General features: G+C 45.7%; 1 protein-coding gene across 4 annotated transcripts in view; it reads right to left on the reverse strand.

The window, feature by feature from the left end:
* LOC126183548 (uncharacterized) overlaps nt 1-18,073 on the reverse strand; it is a 363,013-nt gene that overhangs the window by 281,715 nt on the left and 63,225 nt on the right. The window lies entirely within an intron of this gene.

Genomic DNA, 18,073 nt, shown 5'->3' on the forward strand with positions numbered 1-18,073 from the left:
GGAAAGACGTCAGACGACACAGGACAAGAAATACTCCTACAGAGATCAGACGAAACAAATTAAAATCACACAGAGTGTGACAGTGGTTGGCCGACCATAGAGATAAAAAGGAAAAGCCAACCACCGAGAACACATTAAAAACTCAGCGTAAAATCGTAGGCCAATGGCCAGAATCAACACAAAAGAACAGAACAAACACTCAGAGTAAATAATAAAAACCCCCTGCCCGAATAAAACGGAAAACTAAGTCAGCCATACCAGGGTCATCACATAAGAGGGCAGGGAGCGTATCAGGCAGCGCAAATGTCTGCCTGACCACAGCTAAGAGGGGGCAGGCCAACAAAATGTGGGCCACTGTCAAAGCCGCCCCGCAGCGACATACAGGAGGGTCCTCCCGGCGCAGTAAATAACTGTGTGTCAGGTGGGAGTGGCCAATGCGGAGCCGACAAAGGACGACAGAGTCCCTGCGGTTGGCTCGCAGGGATGACCGCCACACAGTCGTCGTCTCCTTGATGGCACGGAGTTTATTGGGCATGATCCGATTGCGCCATTCAGCGTCCCAAAGCGCAAAAACTTTTCGGCGGAGGACTGCCCGCAAATCAGTCTCTGGGAGGCCAACGTCCAGAGACTGTTTACTCGTGGCCTCTTTCGCCAGGCGGTCAACATGTTCATTGCCCGGGATACCGAGATGACCGGGGGTCCACACAAAGACCACAGAGCGGCCGCAACGCGCAAGAGTATGCAGGGACTCATGGATAGCCATCACCAGACGAGAACGAGGAAAACACTGGTCGAGAGCTCGTAAACTGCTCAGGGAATCGCTACAGATAACGAAGGACTCACCTGAGCAGGAGCGGATATACTCTAGGGCACGAAAGATGGCGACTAGCTCAGCAGTGTAAACGCTGCAGCCGGCCGCCAAGGACCGTTGTTCAGAATGGTCCCCTAGAGTTAGCGCATACCCGACACGACCAGCAACCATCGAACCGTCGGTGTAAACAATTCCAGAGCCCTGATACGTGGCCAGGATGGAATAAAAGCGGCGGCGGAAGGCCTCTGGAGGGACCGAGTCCTTCGAGCCCTGTGCCAAGTCGAGCCGAAGGCAAGGGCGAGGAACACACCACGGGGGTGTACGCAGAGGCGCCCGGAAAGGAGGTGGAACTGGGAAAAACCCAAGCCCGCAGAGAAGCTCCTTGATGCGTACGGCGATCGGACAACCCGACCGGGGCCGACGGTCTGGCAGATGGACGACCGACTGCGGAAACAGGACGCGATAATTTGGATGACCGGGCAAGCTAAAAACATGGGCAGCATAAGCGGCCAGCAAACGTTGGCGTCGGAACCGCAGTGGAGGTACACCTGCCTCCACTAGGACGCTGTCCACAGGGCTGGTGCGGAAAGCACCAGTGGCAAGGCGTATCCCGCTGTGGAGAATTGGGTCCAGCACCCGCAACGCAGATGGGGATGCTGAGCCATAAGCTAGGCACCCATAGTCCAGGCGAGACTGGATTAACGCCTGGTAAAGCCGCAACAGGGTAGATCGGTCGGCGCCCCAGCGGGTGTGGCTCAAACAACGCAGGGCGTTGAGATGCCGCCAACACGCTTGTTTAAGCTGCCGGATATGAGGCAGCCAAGTCAACCGGGCATCAAAAAGGACACCCAAAAACCTGTGGGTCTCCACCACAGCAAGAAGTTCGTCGGCAAGATAAAGCCGCGGCTCAGGATGGACCGTTCGGCGCCGGCAGAAATGCATAACGCGGGTCTTGGCAGCCGAAAACTGAAAACCACGCGCTACAGCCCAAGACTGCGCCTTGCCGATTGCGCCCTGTAGCTGACGTTCAGCTGCTGCAATGCTAATAGAACTATAGTAAAGACAGAAGTCGTCAGCATACAGGGAAGCGGAGACCGAATTTCCTACTGCCGCAGCGAGACCGTTTATTGCAATTAAAAACAGGCAGACACTGAGGACAGAGCCCTGGGGTACCCCATTCTCCTGGACGCGGAAGGTACGATACGACAGAAAATTTTTGATAAAGATCGGCAGAGGGCCCCGAAGACCCCATCCATGAAGCGTAGAAAGGATGTGATGACGCCATGTCGTATCGTACGCCTTCCGCATGTCGAAAAAGACAGCGACCAGGTGCTGACGGCGGGCAAAGGCTGTACGGATGGCCGACTCAAGGCTCACCAGATTGTCGGTGGCGGAGCGGCCTTTACGGAACCCACCCTGAGACGGAGCCAGAAGGCCCCGAGACTCCAGCACCCAATTTAAGCGCCGGCTCACCATCCGTTCAAGCAACTTGCAAAGAACGTTGGTGAGACTAATGGGACGGTAGCTGTCCACCTCCAGAGGGTTCTTTCCAGGTTTCAAAATGGGGATGACAATACTTTCCCGCCATTGCGACGGAAACTCACCCTCGACCCAGAGACGGTTGTAAAGGTCGAGGAGGCGTCGCTTGCAGTCCACTGAAAGGTGTTTCAGCATCTGACAGTGGATGCGATCTGGCCCGGGAGCGGCATCAGGGCAAGCGGCAAGGGCACTCTGAAATTCCCACTCACTGAATGGAGCATTGTAGGGTTCAGAAGCGTTGGTGCGAAAAGAAAGGCTCCGACGTTCCATCCGCTCTTTAATGGAGCGGAAGGCCTGGGGGTAATTCGCAGAAGCGGAACTCATAGCAAAATGCTCTGCTAAGCGGTTTGCTATGACGTCGGAGTCAGTACAAACTGCTCCATTCAGTGAGAGCGCAGGGACGCTGGCAGGGGTCCGATAGCCGAAGACCCGTCGAATCTTGGCCCAGACCTGCGATGGAGTGACATGGAGTCCAATGGTGGACACATACCGCTCCCAGCACTCCTCCTTGCCTTGGCGGATAAGGAGGCGGGCCCGCGCACGCAGCCGTTTGAAGGCGATAAGGTGGTCCATGGAGGGATGTCGCTTGTGACGCTGGAGCGCCCGCCGGCGATCTTTAATCGCTTCAGCGATCTCAGGCGACCACCAAGGCACAGCCCTCCGCCGAGGGGACCCAGAAGAACGGGGAATGGCAGACTCGGCGGCAGTGACGATGCCGGCGGTGACCGATGTAACCACCGCATCAATGGCATCAGTTGAGAGAGACTCAATAGCGGCAGTGGAGGAGAACAAGTCCCAGTCAGCCTTATTCATAGCCCATCGGCTAGGGCGCCCAGAAGAGTGACGCTGTGGTAGTGACAGAAAAATCGGAAAGTGGTCACTACCACACAGGTCGTCATGCACACTCCAGTGGACAGATGGTAAGAGGCTAGGGCTACAGATTGAAAGGTCAATGGCGGAGTAGGTGCCATGCGCCACACTGAAGTGTGTGGAGGCACCATCATTCAAAATCGAGAGATCGAGCTGCGACAATAAATGCTCAACGGTGGCGCCTCGACCTGTTGCCACTGACCCACCCCACAGAGGGTTATGGGCGTTAAAGTCGCCCAGTAATAAGAAAGGTGGCGGCAATTGGGCTAGCAGCGCAACCAGGACATGCTGCGCGACATCACCCTCCGGTGGAAGGTAAAGACTGCAGACGGTAAGAGCCTGCGGCGTCCACACCCTAACAGCGACAGCCTCTAAAGCTGTTTGTAGAGGGACAGACTCGCTGTGAAGAGAGTTAAGGACATAGATGCAGACGCCACCAGACACCCTTTCATAAGCTGCTCGGTTCTTATAATAACCCCGATAGCCACGGAGGGCGGGGGTGCGCATTGCTGGAAACCAAGTTTCCTGCAGAGCAATGCATAGGAAAGGGTGAAGGCTGATAAGTTGGCGGAGCTCAGCTAGATGGTGGAAGAAACCGCTGCAGTTCCACTGGAGGATGGTTTTGTCCATGGCTGAGAAAGGCGTGCCGTGACTGGGACGGCAGATTACGCCGCTGGGTCACCTGCTGCCTCCGATTGAGCACCCGTGCTAGTGCTATTGCTATTCACGGCGTCTGAGGGACCGGCGAGATCGAGGTCCTCAGCGGACGCCAGAATCTCCACCTCGTCCCCAGACGCAGAGCTAGAAGGTTGCGATGGGGTGGCTACCACCGCGCGTTCCTTGGACTTAGAGCTGCTCTTCTTTGATTTCTCACGCTGCTCCTTGGGTTTAACTGGCTGGGAGGGCTTCACCGATTCAGTCTCCGGGACTGAGGAGGATCGGGAAGCCCTTCGACCTGCAGATTGTGGGGACTTACGCCACTGTCGATCGTCAGCCTTCCCGCCGGTGGAAACCTGGGAAGGGAGGGACCCAAGGGACCCCTTGCGAGCGTGAGAAGCCGAAGAAGTTGGACACTTCTCCGGCTTAGAAGCGGGGACCGACGTCCCCGATGGGGGGGATGGTGTTGCTCCTGAGGTAGGTGGCACAGGAGCAACCCGGTGGGTAGAGCCCCCCACTGGCAAGGGGGCAGGAGGAGTTGTACCACTCGTCGATCCGGCCGGAAGGAGCGAAACTGATGGGGCTAGCACAGGTGTTGTAGCAGCGGCGTAGGAAGTTGTCATTCTCACTGGATGTAATCGGTCGTATTTCCGTTTGGCCTCAGTATAAGTCAGTCGGTCCAGGGTCTTATATTCCACGATTTTGCGCTCTTTCTGGAATATTCTGCAGTCTGGCAAGCAAGGTGAATGGTGCTCCCCGCAGTTGACGCAGATGGGAGGCGGGGCACATGGAGTATCGGGATGAGATGGGCGTCCGCAATCTCGACATGTGAGGCTGGAAGTGCAGCGGGAAGACATATGGCCGAACTTCCAGCACTTGAAGCACCGCATCGGGGGAGGGATATAGGGCTTGACGTCACATCGGTAGACCATCACCTTGACCTTTTCCGGTAACGTATCACCCTCGAAGGCCAAGATGAAGGCACCGGTAGCAACCTGATTGTCCCTCGGACCCCGATGAACGCGCCGGACGAAATGAACACCTCTACGTTCTAAGTTGGCGCGCAGCTCGTCATCAGACTGCAAAAGGAGGTCCCTATGGAAAATAACACCCTGGACCATATTTAAACTCTTATGTGGAGTAATAGTAACGTTAACATCCCCCAACTTGTCACAAGCAAGTAACCTGCGTGACTGGGCGGAGGATGCCGTTTGTATCAGTACTGAGCCAGAGCGCATTTTAGACAAGCCCTCCACCTCCCCAAACTTCTCCTCTAAATGCTCGACGAAGAACTGAGGCTTTGTGGAGAGAAAAGACTCCCCATCAGCTCTCGTGCAAACTAAGAATCGGGGCGAATAACTGTTACCTCCATCCTGGGACTTACGCTCTTCCCACGGCGTGGCCAGGGAGGGGAACGTTTTCGGATCGTACTTCTGAGCATTAAATTGAGCCCGAGAACGCTTAGAGACTGCTGGCGGCTGGCCGCCAGCGAGAGATGATGTACCACGCTTCATTGCGGGTCATCCGCCCTGATGCCACCTACTCCGACCAAGGGCCCTCCCCACGGGCGCCACCCAGCCACAGCAAAGGCCACCTGGCAGGACGGCCGTTGCCGGGAGTCCTGATGCCCCAGGAGGATAGGCATCTACTCCTTGGCATACGTGGGGAGTGAACGGCGCAGGCATCAGTAGAGCGATCCCTGTGTTGTCAAGGGGCTACAACCAAGAGGGTACATGGCGACCCCACCACAACGGACTGGCTACCGTGCTGGATCTTAGGTGCAAAACTGTCCAAGGTCGTCGTCGCAGTTAAAAGAAACACTGCAGAGGGCAGCGTGGTAATCGCACCCAGGGACGTATCCCCGCCCTAAAGATCGAAAACGAGCGGGACACCATTGCAACGACGTGAAAGCCGGCTAAAGGTCTAATTGCACGACGGATACAGTGCACCATGTAAGGCGCCCTTCCCCAATTGGCTCGCTCTTCGGAATAATTTAGAAAGATGGAGGTCAAACCCGAGAGGGGACCATCACATAAGGCCAAAACATGTGAGACTCCTTTTAGTCGCCTCTTACGACAGGCAGGAATACCGCGGGCCTATTCTAACCCCCGAACCCGCAGGGGGGAAAGGAGGTGGCTTACAAAACACTCGTTCGACCTATACTTGAGTATTGCTCATCAGTGTGGGATCCGTATCAGGTTGGGTTGACAGAGGAGATAGAGAAGATCCAAAAAAGAGCGGCGCGTTTTGTCACAGGGTTATTTGTTAAGCGTGATAGCATTACGGAGATGTTTAGCAAACTCAAGTGGCAGACTCTGCAAGAGAGGCGCTCTGTATCTCGGTGTAGCTTGCTGTCCAGGTTTCGAGAGGGTGCGTTTCTGGATGAGGTATCGAATATATTGCTTCCCCCTACTTATACCTCCCGAGGAGATCATGAATGTAAAATCAGAGAGATTCGAGGCTTTCCGGCAGTCGTTCTTCCTGCAAACCAGACGTGACTGGAACAGGAAAGGGAAGTAATGACAGTGGCACGTAAAGTGCCCTCTGCCACACACCATTGGGTGGCTTGCGGAGTATAAATGTAGATGTAGATTGTCAAAATATCCAGATTCGTGAACAGGGATCAACAAGAGGTTCATGAACATACACCACTTATTGCCCAAGCTGCCTGTTTCTGAGCCGAAAATATCCTTTCACAATGGGAAGAGTTACCCCAAAATATAATACCATACGACATAAGCGAATGAAAATAAGCAAAGTAGACTAATTTTCGTGTTGAACGACCACTCACTTCAGATACTGTTCGAATAGTAAAAATGGCAGCATTAAGTCTTTGAACAAGATCCTGAACATGGGCTTTCCACGACAGTTTACTATCTATCTGAACACCTACAAATTTGAACCATTCAGTTTCACTAATCTTATGCACATTCTGTGAAATTAAAATGTCAGGTTTTGTTGAATCGTGTGTTAGAAACTGTAAAAACTGAGTCTCACTGTGATTTAATATTAGTTTATTTTCTACAATCCATGAACTGCGTTATTTGAAACTGGGCCAATGTTACACACAACATCCTTTACTAACAAGCTAGTGTCATCAGCAATCAGAAATATTTTAGAGTTACCTGTAATACTAGAGGGCATATGATTTATATAAATAAGGAACAGGAGTGGCCCCAACACTGATCCCTGGGGCACCCACCCCACTCGAATGTACCCCACTGAGACCCCACATCACAGCCATTATTGACAGTAAGGCAATAAATAGCCTTAATTCATAAGTGGTTTTATCAGTGTCATAAAAAGTATCTTTCCACTGTGAAATACTTGCACTGTAGTATACCTGTTTATCTCTATGACAATGATGTTTATCAAGTCATTGCAAATGACTTGATCTACGTAACACATGACATGTGCACAGTTTTTCACTAGATGAATGGCAGTGATTCCTGTGAATGAAAAATCTTGGAGCTACTGGCTGGAGCACAACAGCCGTAATTATCTTGTTTCAGTGCAAGCACTCAGCGAATAGTAATCTGAAAAACTGTTATCACTTTAAATCTTAATTTAATTAGCATCATATTCTTCTTCACTTCCTGAGCTGCTAAATTAACTTTAAACTCAGTCTCTCTGTATCTATCCATTTGCAGAACCAATGCTGAATCAAAACTACAGGACAGAGATTAAAAACACATGGTTTTTCTTTGAGTATCTAAAGTTGCATATAGTAACAGTGACATCATGATATCAAGTGGCAACCACCTCAACTAAAACACAACAACCAGGATACAAATTTAAAATTGGATACTCTCCTTAAAAATTTATGTTAAAGAGTTTACCCCAAGTTTCTATCCTCAGTCACATAGAAGGTACACTCTTTGACATAAAACATGGTCGGCAACTGGTCAACGACACCACAGCATCTAAGCCCACGCCAATCTCAACATGAGACAAGTAACATAACCATACTGATAATTCTCAAAGTCCAGCTACCAGCACAATCTGGCAGCACTGTAGACTGTGGCAGTTTGTGAAGGAAGTCTTGTCTGCTATTAGATCTGTTGTGCGATATCTACACCAGCGGTATAGTGGTAAACCCCTTATCACCTAAATGCAATGTCTGACAATGGGAAGTCCTACCCCACCCGCCGTATTCTCCAGACATTGTTCCCTCTGACTATCACCTGTTTAGATCAGTGATGCTGACCAACATTTCCGATCTCATGAAGAAGTCACAAAATTGGTTCTATTCGTGGATTGCTTCAAAAGATGAACAATTCTTTTGATGCGGGATTTGGGCACTGCCCGAAAGATGGGAGAAAGTAGTGGCCAGTGATGGAAAATACTTTGAATGATACACGTGTAACCAATTTGTTTCATTAAAGCCTCAAATGTTAGGGAAAAAACAGCAGAAGCAAAGTTGTACACCTTGTATATAATCAGACCACTTGTTGCCTAAATTTTTAGTGCGCATTTCGCCCGAGTACTGAAGTTACGATGATGATGAGAACGCAGCTACAACACATTTCACTTTCTCACACACAGTTAACAACAGTTGAGTCCAATAACATTTTTGCGAGAGATTTCTTGGCAAAGTGTCTGTCTGAATGCCACAGGCACCATAGCTCTCTGGGACCCATCAGTTAAGAACCAGTAGCAGCTGTGCTCGCAGCATTGCACTAACACATCCTCTGTGAAAAGTGCCAGCTACCAGTCATCGCTCTGGATAGTGTAACATGCTTTACTGTAGTTGAGTGATACTACACAAAAAATGTCTACAGTCTGAACTTCACCCTGGATACGAATGGAGGCAGACACAACATTTTTATATGACGAGTACAGTGTTACACAAATATGCAAGACACAGATATGGCTCAACATTAATTATATAGTTTATGGTCCAATCAGAATACCAAACTACATTGCTTAATATTATTATTAATGTTTATAAATAGTTTATTTTCCTTTTAGAGCAGATTCCTCAAGCAACTTTTTCATCAGGAATTCATATATTCTTGTCACGACACAGTCAGTCACACTATCACGGTTTCTGATTCCTTATGGTAGATGTATGTGATGAACTGTGTGAATACCTTGCAATACGTGCTTTGTAGTAATGCAGGCACACTGCACATTTTGAGGTCCACATATTGATTCATGGAGAACTTAACACTCTTAGAAAGTGATATCTAAGGTATTCAATTACATTCAAACCAACAAAACTGCCCATTTTTTACGCTACATAGAGTGGAAGGAAGTTGGTCATGCTGGTATCTGTACGTGTCTGCAGGTGTGCCTAATTACTGTTACAAGAGATTTACCACAGTGGAATTATATTAATCAGAGTGTTCAGTTCATAACTCTTCCTCAGACATGGGTCCTACGTGATGAGCAAAACTCAAATTTGTACCGTTGGCAGTTAAATTGAAGATCTTCAGAAAGAACTGTGTAGTATTCATAAAGCAGACACCTATGACCATCAACACAGCTTAGTGAGTCTACCTAGTGAGAGGACTTAATGCGTAAGGATTTTCTTCAAATTTTGTTAAAGAACTTCTAGCAGTTTCCAGCTTCATTACAAAAAAATGTGGGAACTAGGACCCTTGATTGCACCAGTTTCCACCATGGTCAGAACTGACAACTCACACACCTGTTGCAGAAGTCACATGCAGAATCACTGAGCTAATGAGACGCTGCTGGGAGTAGATCTCTCTCATTACAATATTGATCACTGAGCCCCATAAGGCAACATTAAAGATAAGACAAGTTTATACTAATGTGAATTATGGCATTCCTGGAGTTCAAAAATTAAATTTCCTGTCTCGGTCTCTGATCTTACATGAGGATTATATACAAGGTGTACAACTTTGCTTCTGCTGTTTTTTCCCTAACATTTGAGGCTTTATTGAAACAAATTGGTTACACGTGTATCATTCAAAGTATTTTCCATCACTGGCCACTACTTTCTCCCATCTTTCGGGCAGTGCCCAAATCCTGCATCAAAAGAATTGTTCATCTTTTGAAGCAATCCACGAATAGAACCAATTTTGTGACTTCTTCATGAGATCGGAAATGTTGGTCAGCATCACTGATCTAAACAGGTGATAGTCAGAGGGAACAATGTCTGGAGAATACGGCGGGTGGGGTAGGACTTCCCATTTCAACATTTTCAAATACGTTTTGACCTCTTTTGCAATGTGGGGTCGAGCACTGTCGTGCTGTAAAATCACTTTATTGTGCCTCTCACTGTATTGTGGCTGTTTGTCTTTTAATGCTCTGCTCAAATGCATTAATTGTGTTTGATAACGAGCCCCTGTGATTGTTTCACTTGGTTTTAACACCTCATAGTACATGATGCCAAGCTGGTCCTACCAAATGAAGAGCATGATCTTGGAGCTGTGACTATTTGATTAGGCTGTCAACGTGGAAGCATGGCTGGGATATCCCCATGATTTTTTGCATTTAGGGTTATCGTAATGAACCCGTTTTTGGTCCCCAGTCACAATGTGATGCAGAAATCCCTTCTGTTTTTGTCTCTGAAGCAACTGTTCACAAACACACAAGCGCCATTCAATGTGGCTTCAGCTCACATGGGACCCAAGTTCCTTCTTTCTGAATCATGTCCATAGCCTTGAGACATTTTGAAATGGCATGCTGTGTCACTCCCAAAAATCGTGCCATTTCTTCTGGAGTTTGATGCGAGTCTTCACTCATCAATGTCTCCAATTCTGCATCCTCGAAAACATTCTCTCTTCCACCACTATGCCAGTCTATGACGTTAAAATCACTGTTCTTGAAGCGTTGAAACCACTCATGACACGTTCTTTCACTAATAGCGATCTTACTTGGGAGCATTTGATGAGACTCGGCCACTGTTTCTTCATATTGAAACAAAACAGTAACACCTCCAGCAAATGAGGAGAATTAGGCTCAGAAACTAAAATTTTCAATCAGGAACAACTTTATGATGTAGACACTGATCGACTAATGTTTGAATGAGGTTGTGTTCACCAAGGTCCAAAATAACTGCCTGACGTATGCGATCTGTTTCTTTCGACCACTACTTACCACTCACTGTTGCCACCTATCGGCAAACGGCGGAAGCAAAGTTGTACACCTTATAACATTAGTCACTGAAGTAGAAACGGAATTCCAAGTGAATTAGTGGAACAATTTAGGCACATGTGTGGAAGTAATTGCATTATCACAGACTTGCCAAACATTTGCAATGATGTTGCCAGTTCTTGGCTGCACTAGGGGTAGCTCAGTAGTAAAATACTTGTCATGTTCATCTTACACAGGCTGTCAGATGGGAACCACGAGCATGTTTCATTTTTATGCAACATTATCGCCTGATACTTTCTAATGGCACCTTTCAGGTATCTACATTTAAAGCATTTAATTAGATTTGATCTAGATATGCAGCATATATCATGCCAAATACTGAGATATTAATTTTCCATAACTATTATAATTTTCCCAAAATACAAATGAATAAAACACTTACAGTGACAGTTTGCAAGAAAAGCTTATTTCGCTGGGATCAAAATGAATCAGAAACCAACCTAGTCCCACATATTATGAAACAGTAGCACATCAAACACTTTGCATCTGAGTATCGAATGTGTATACGTTGTGTCTTGCGCCACAAACACAATGGATTTCACAATGACCACAGAAATGCAGATGTTGGTGAGTATGGAATCAACGAGAAATGCAGCTAACTAATCATCCAATGTCACACAGTAATCTATCAATATGAGGCTTCAGAAGAGAAGAAACTGAAAATTATGTTCATTAACACAGAATCTATACTGTACATGTTGGCAATGTGCAATTTTGCACCTTCATACACTTTTTGCCTTGAGAGCTTTACATATCAAGCATACTAACTAGCCTGTCCATTGCTTTCGTAATGTTCCCCCAGTGTTTGGTCCATAATTATGTAAGAGAAGCAAATTCATGTCATTGATGGTTCCTCGGAATCATAACAGCAGCATTTTTTGTGTGTTGTTCCTTGGTATTTGTAAACCAGACCACTATTGCCTCTCGCACAAGGTATTGTACCAGGACTGCCAGAAGGCAGTTGTATTCAAAATCAAACGTCAGAAGTGAAACGCACACCTGATTACCTGGCATTTCCATGTCAGTCTACATAACTACGTAAATTAAAGTAAAGCGGTTCCTAGATGGTAAACAAAACTGGACAGTAATATTGTGGGTATTATTGATGTTCTCCCTAGACTGCCCAGTGATACTGTGCAATAACATTGTGGTTCATAAAGATGCTGATGCTGTATAATTGCTCAACTTTGTTGTAACAGTGAAAAAAGGTGGAAGAATATTGGGTCAAGGAGCATCTAAGAACACTCATGAAAACTTGAGGGAATTCCGGCTGAACAAAAAAAAAAGAAACAGGTTATCATAACTTTGTATGTGCTGATGGTCCAGCATCTGATACCTTACTGGAAATGCTTATCCATATACATAGACACTCGCTGGCCCCATCTCGCTTTGGAATCTGGATATGGTGTTTTCATTCATTAAAAACTTCTTATACACTTCTAGAAGTGATTTCCCATGATTCCACTAAACCTCTCGTTTATCCAAATGTAGCACAACATGGCTGATTGTAGTGAGACTCTATTTAGCAGTAGCTGTGTAATTGTTTGTTGTTTTAAGTACCAAAGTAATGTGCATGTAACAAATATTGAGTGGATAACCATCAGTTCTCTGGGAGATGATGTTTTTTGTGTCACCCATAAAAATTAGTTCTTGTGGCATGATATGTCTCAAAATTAACCTCGTCATTTACATTTAAAATGGCAATGTCATAGTCTTGTATCTCCTCCCCCCACCCCCACCCCTCAGAATAAATTCCCTGCAGATACTCGTATCCACAAGATCAAATTGCACAAAGAGGGGCATAATTCCACCAAGTCACCATTATCTACACTGACCAGAAAAAAATTGCAACACCAAGAAGGAGCTGTGGGACAAACGAAAGTTGATAGGCATGTTCTTACATCTGAAAGATGATGTATATTTAAATTTCATGGCAGTTGGATAAGAGTGGCACCAGTAGCACCACTATGAGGATGCAAATCAGGTTTGCATCAAATACATGCTGCAACATTTGTGAGTGTTAGTTATCTTTGAGATTGGACGTGGTGAGTTGATGTTAGTCAAGCATGCCTTTAAGGTGACAAAGATGCCATTACCAACACCTCACTGAGTTTAAACAAGATTGTTTAATAGGGTTACGAGAAGCTGGATGTTCCTTCTGTGATTTTGCAGGAAGACTTGGCAGGACTGTAGCCACTGTATATGATTGCTGGCAGCAGTGGTCACGAGAATGTATGGTTGCAAGAAGACTGAGCTCTGGACAGCCACATGGCACTACCAAGAGGGAAGACCACCATGTTAACCATATAGCTCTGCACATCATACCGCATCTGTAACAGCAATCAGAGCAGCAGTTGGCAGCACACTGACACAACGAACTGTTACAAATCAGTTACTTCAAGGTCAGCTCTGAGTCAGGGGCCCTGAAGCATGCATTCCACTGACCCCAATCCACCTCCATTTGCAACTTTAATGGTGCCAAGCGAGAGATCACTGGAGGGCACGATGAAAGTCTATTGGGTTTTTTGATGAAAGCTGGTTCTGTCTAGGTGCCTGTGTTGGCTGTGTGTTGGTTAAAAGGAGTTGTCATCAGGGGTGCGATTTTGTATAAAAGCAGGAGCACTCTAGTGGTAATCCTACGCACCCTGTCTGCAAATTTATATGTCAATCTGGTGATTAAACCTGTTGTGGTGCCATTCATGAACAGTACTCCAGGGAGTATTTTCCAACAGGATAACACTTGCCCAATACCACTGTTTTAACCCAACACACTCTACAGAGCATTGACATATTGCCTTGGCCTGCTCGATCACCAGATCTGTCTTCAATCGAGCACATATGGGACATCATCGGATGACAACTCCAGCATCACACACAGACAGCATTAACAATCCCTGTCTTGACCAACCAACTGCAGCAGGCACTGAACTCCATCCCACAAACTGACATTTGGCACCTGTACAACACAATGTATGCACGTTTGCATACTTGCATTCAACATTCTGGCAGTTACACCAGTTATTAATGTACCAGCATTCCACATTTGCAATGGCTTATCTTCCACTTACACTAACTTATGATCTTGCAATGTTAACATGTAAATATTTTACCTAGACAAATGTATTCCCGAAATTTCATTATTCTACTTTCATTACTTTTTGGTGTTGCTTTTTTTCCCCGTCAGTGTATTATGCAATAATGCCTTGTCACTGGCAATTCTTTCAAAAACTTTAAATTGACAAATGCAGTTCCATCTCAAAGCATTTGAGATACAGTAATGCAAATATGTTGTGTCCTGCAGGTAGGACAATAGGTAATGTATAAACACACATAAATAACTATACATAAAAGTATGAATATAATAGAGGTCCTTTGGTTCCATCAGATTCACCTGGTCCTACTCTAAATCCCATGCCACTTTCCTTGACATTGACCTCCACCTGTCCAATGGCCAGCTTCACACGTCCGTCCACATCAAACCCACCAACAAGCAACAGTACCTCCATTATGACAGCTGCCACCCATTCCACATCAAACGGTCCCTTCCCTACAGCCTAGGTCTTCGTGGCAAACGAATCTGCTCCAGTCCGGAATCCTTGAACTATTACACCAACAACCTGAAAACAGCTTTCGCATCCCATAACTACCCTCCCGACCTGGTACAGAAGCAAATAACCAGAGCCACTTCCTCATCTCCTCAAACCCGGAACCTTCCACAGAAGAACCCCAAAAGTGCCCCACTTGTGACAGGATACTTTCCGGGACTGGATCAGATTCTGAATGTGGCTCTCCAGCAGGGATACGACTTCCTCAAAACCTGCCCTGAAATGAGATCCATCTTTCATGAAATCCTCCCCACTCCACCTAGAGTGTCTTTCCGCCGTCCACCTAACCTTCGTAACCTCTTAGTTCATCCCTATGAAATCCCCAAACCACCTTCCCTACCCTCTGGCTCCTACCCTTGTAACCGCCTCCGGTGTAAAACCTGTCCCATGCACCCTCCCACCACCACCTACTCCAGTCCTGTAACCCGGAAGGTGTACACAATCAAAGGCAGAGCCACGTGTGAAAGCACCCACGTGATTTACCAACTGACCTGCCTACACTGTGAAGCCTTCTATGTGGGAATGACCAGCAACAAACTGTCCATTCGCATGAATGGACACAGGCAGACAGTGTTTGTTGGTAATGAGGATCACCCTGTGGCTAAACATGCCTTGGTGCACGGCCAGCACATCTTGGCACAGTGTTACACTGTCCGGGTTATCTGGATACTTCCCACTAACACCAACCTGTCAGAACTCCGGAGATGGGAACTTGCCCTTCAGCATATCCTCTCTTCTCGCTATCCGCCAGGCCTCAATCTCCGCTAATTTCTAATTTCAATTTGCCGCCGCTCATACCTCACCTGTCTTTCAACATCATCTTTGCCTCTGTACTTCCGCCTCGACTGACATCTCTGCCCAAACTCTTTGCCTTTACAAATGTCTGCTTGTGTCTGTGTATATGCGGATGGATATGTGTGTGTGTGCGTGAGTGTATACCGTCCTTTTTTCCCCCTAAGGTAAGTCTTTCCGCTCCCGGGATTGGAATGACTCCTTACCCTCTCCCTTAAAACCCACATCCTTTCGTCTTTCCCTCTCCTTCCCTCTTTCCTGACGAAGCAACTGTTTGTTGCGAAAGCTTGAATTTTGTGTGTATGTGTGTGTTTGTTTGTGTGTCTATCGACCTGCCAGCACTTTTGTTTGGTAAGTCTCATCATCTTTCTTTTTAGATATATACATAAAAGTACATTTATTCATAGCTTTGCATTAATTAACTTTTTTATAACATTGTCCTTTGTGGGCCTCCACTGTATTTTCTGATCATATCATATGATTCATTCTCAATATTTCTGTTTCTGTATTCATCCCTCCTAACATCCCACAATGCCAGCAATTATTTACACATTTCAATGCATTCCAATTATAACGCACTTTCGTCTTGTTTCGAACTCATTTTCAACATCACAACCAAACGAACAGTGAACACACTGATATCCACTGTCTGTAGCAACTAAGAGACTGTCAAGGATATTGTCAATACTGCCCACAGATGGCACAATATTTCCGTACCACACAAAGTGTTTCAAAAAGTTTTTGATGTTTTCAATATTATTGTGCAACCTCTCAAACTCACACCGAGACACGCAGTACTATTGTGCTTCAGGGAAATTTGTGCAAATATTATTGACCGACTACTCTAATTTACTAACTGGCATCATTCATTCCAACAAAATTATCAAACAGAACAAAACTATCAAACATAGTTTCCCATTTACATTTGTAACACTATAACCAGTAGCTAAGCCAATGGTAAACCACAGTCATGATCACAAATCGTAGCTATCTGTAGCTGTGCCAGAGTCCACACTGTACATTAGATTTTTGAGTAATATATTGTGACCCAAATTTATCTGTGGTCACGGTATTATGCCAGCAGAAATTGTTGCAGAATTATGCTTGTGTCACCAGCCTCCCATTATCTTTACATGTTGGACTTTTCGTATAGCCTTGAGAAAGACACAGAGGAGTAAATGTGAGCATTCTGTGTGATGAAACATCCAAGGTTCCTGTCTTCCAGAAATACTGGTCATGTGCATCAGGACCAAATACTGATTGGAAAGCTCTTGCAAGTGAGCGAAAAATAATTACAATAGTAACAATAACACAATAACAAGCTAGTAATGAATGAAGTTTATTGTATTACAGAAGAAAGTTGACAATTAAAAACAAAAATAGGCTGATCATCCAGCTGGCACAATGAAATTTCTTTTGTTACTGAATTCTGTCCTGGTTATTGACAGGGTAAAAAAAAAGGACAGCTCAAGTGATAAGCATCAGCAACCTAATGACATCTGAATCAGTAACTACCCTTGACTTCGATCAAGAGAGAAGCATTGTACCACACACCAATCATGATTCTGTTTCATTTAATGCTCTGTCATTCCTCTGGTGGTAGCAAATGCATACATTTCGCAACATGAAATAAAAAAACTATTTGAAATTTAAGAATGGAATGACCTTTCTAGGGTTAACAAATTAAATTTACAAACACGATGTCCTATAAACACTATGAGTATTCAGATTACTTCATCAGTATGAAAAGAGAATATTATGAGAATTTAGTGGGATCACTCAGGACCAATTCCAAAAATGAGTGAATGATCACAAGGTTCCTAACATTGTCAAGCAACACTGCCAAGCCCCAACTGCCCTAGCAGTATGAAGAACTTCATGGACACCTCACAAAGTCCTCACTGCTACCCACAGCCAGCTCCCGTCAGCCCTCAGTGGAGCTGCATTCCGGCGTACCGATCTAAGAGACGGATTCAAACTGACAGCAGATTATGTTATTGAAAAATACAAATGAGTTGTAAATTTATCTTGTTTGGCCTGCAGTAAAAGCTTAGTTTAATGAAACTAAAAATGTGCACAAAATTACCCTGTCCAAAATGTCAAGGAAAAATAAGATACATTGCACTGTTGGTCTCAATCAGACTATGTAAATCCGGTCTTGTGTCAAACACAACTAGAATATCAGGAGTACCACCATAATGTGGACATATTGTGGGCAAAGGATTCATACATTGATGCCACAGAGTAATAAATCAAAATGTGCATTCAGAAGAAGAAACTGAATGTATGAGTATTGAAGCAGAAACAAAACAGAAAGAATCAGCAAATATGTAGTTCTGCACTTTCACACATTTTTCACTTCCAGATCTACCATACGTAATGCATACCAACAAGTTTTTTTCATTGCTTCTGTACTTCTTCCCATCTTGCTCGATACTGAAATGGTGAACAAAATTCAGATTTGTGTCCCTGTCAGTTGTTTCAAATCTGTTCAGAGACTTGTTTTGTTGGTGATACAACTTCGTATTCACAAAGCAGATGACTATGGCTACTCCTGCAAGGTTGCCAGGAGATATATGATGCAGAGGGTTAAGGTTCATCACTTCCTTGAGACAGTTAGCACCTCAATTGACGTAGTAATGAAAGGAAGTAATAAAATACAACTTTCGAAGCA

The sequence above is a fragment of the Schistocerca cancellata genome, chromosome 4 (genome assembly GCF_023864275.1).
Source record: "Schistocerca cancellata isolate TAMUIC-IGC-003103 chromosome 4, iqSchCanc2.1, whole genome shotgun sequence".
Taxonomy (NCBI): domain Eukaryota; kingdom Metazoa; phylum Arthropoda; class Insecta; order Orthoptera; family Acrididae; genus Schistocerca; species Schistocerca cancellata.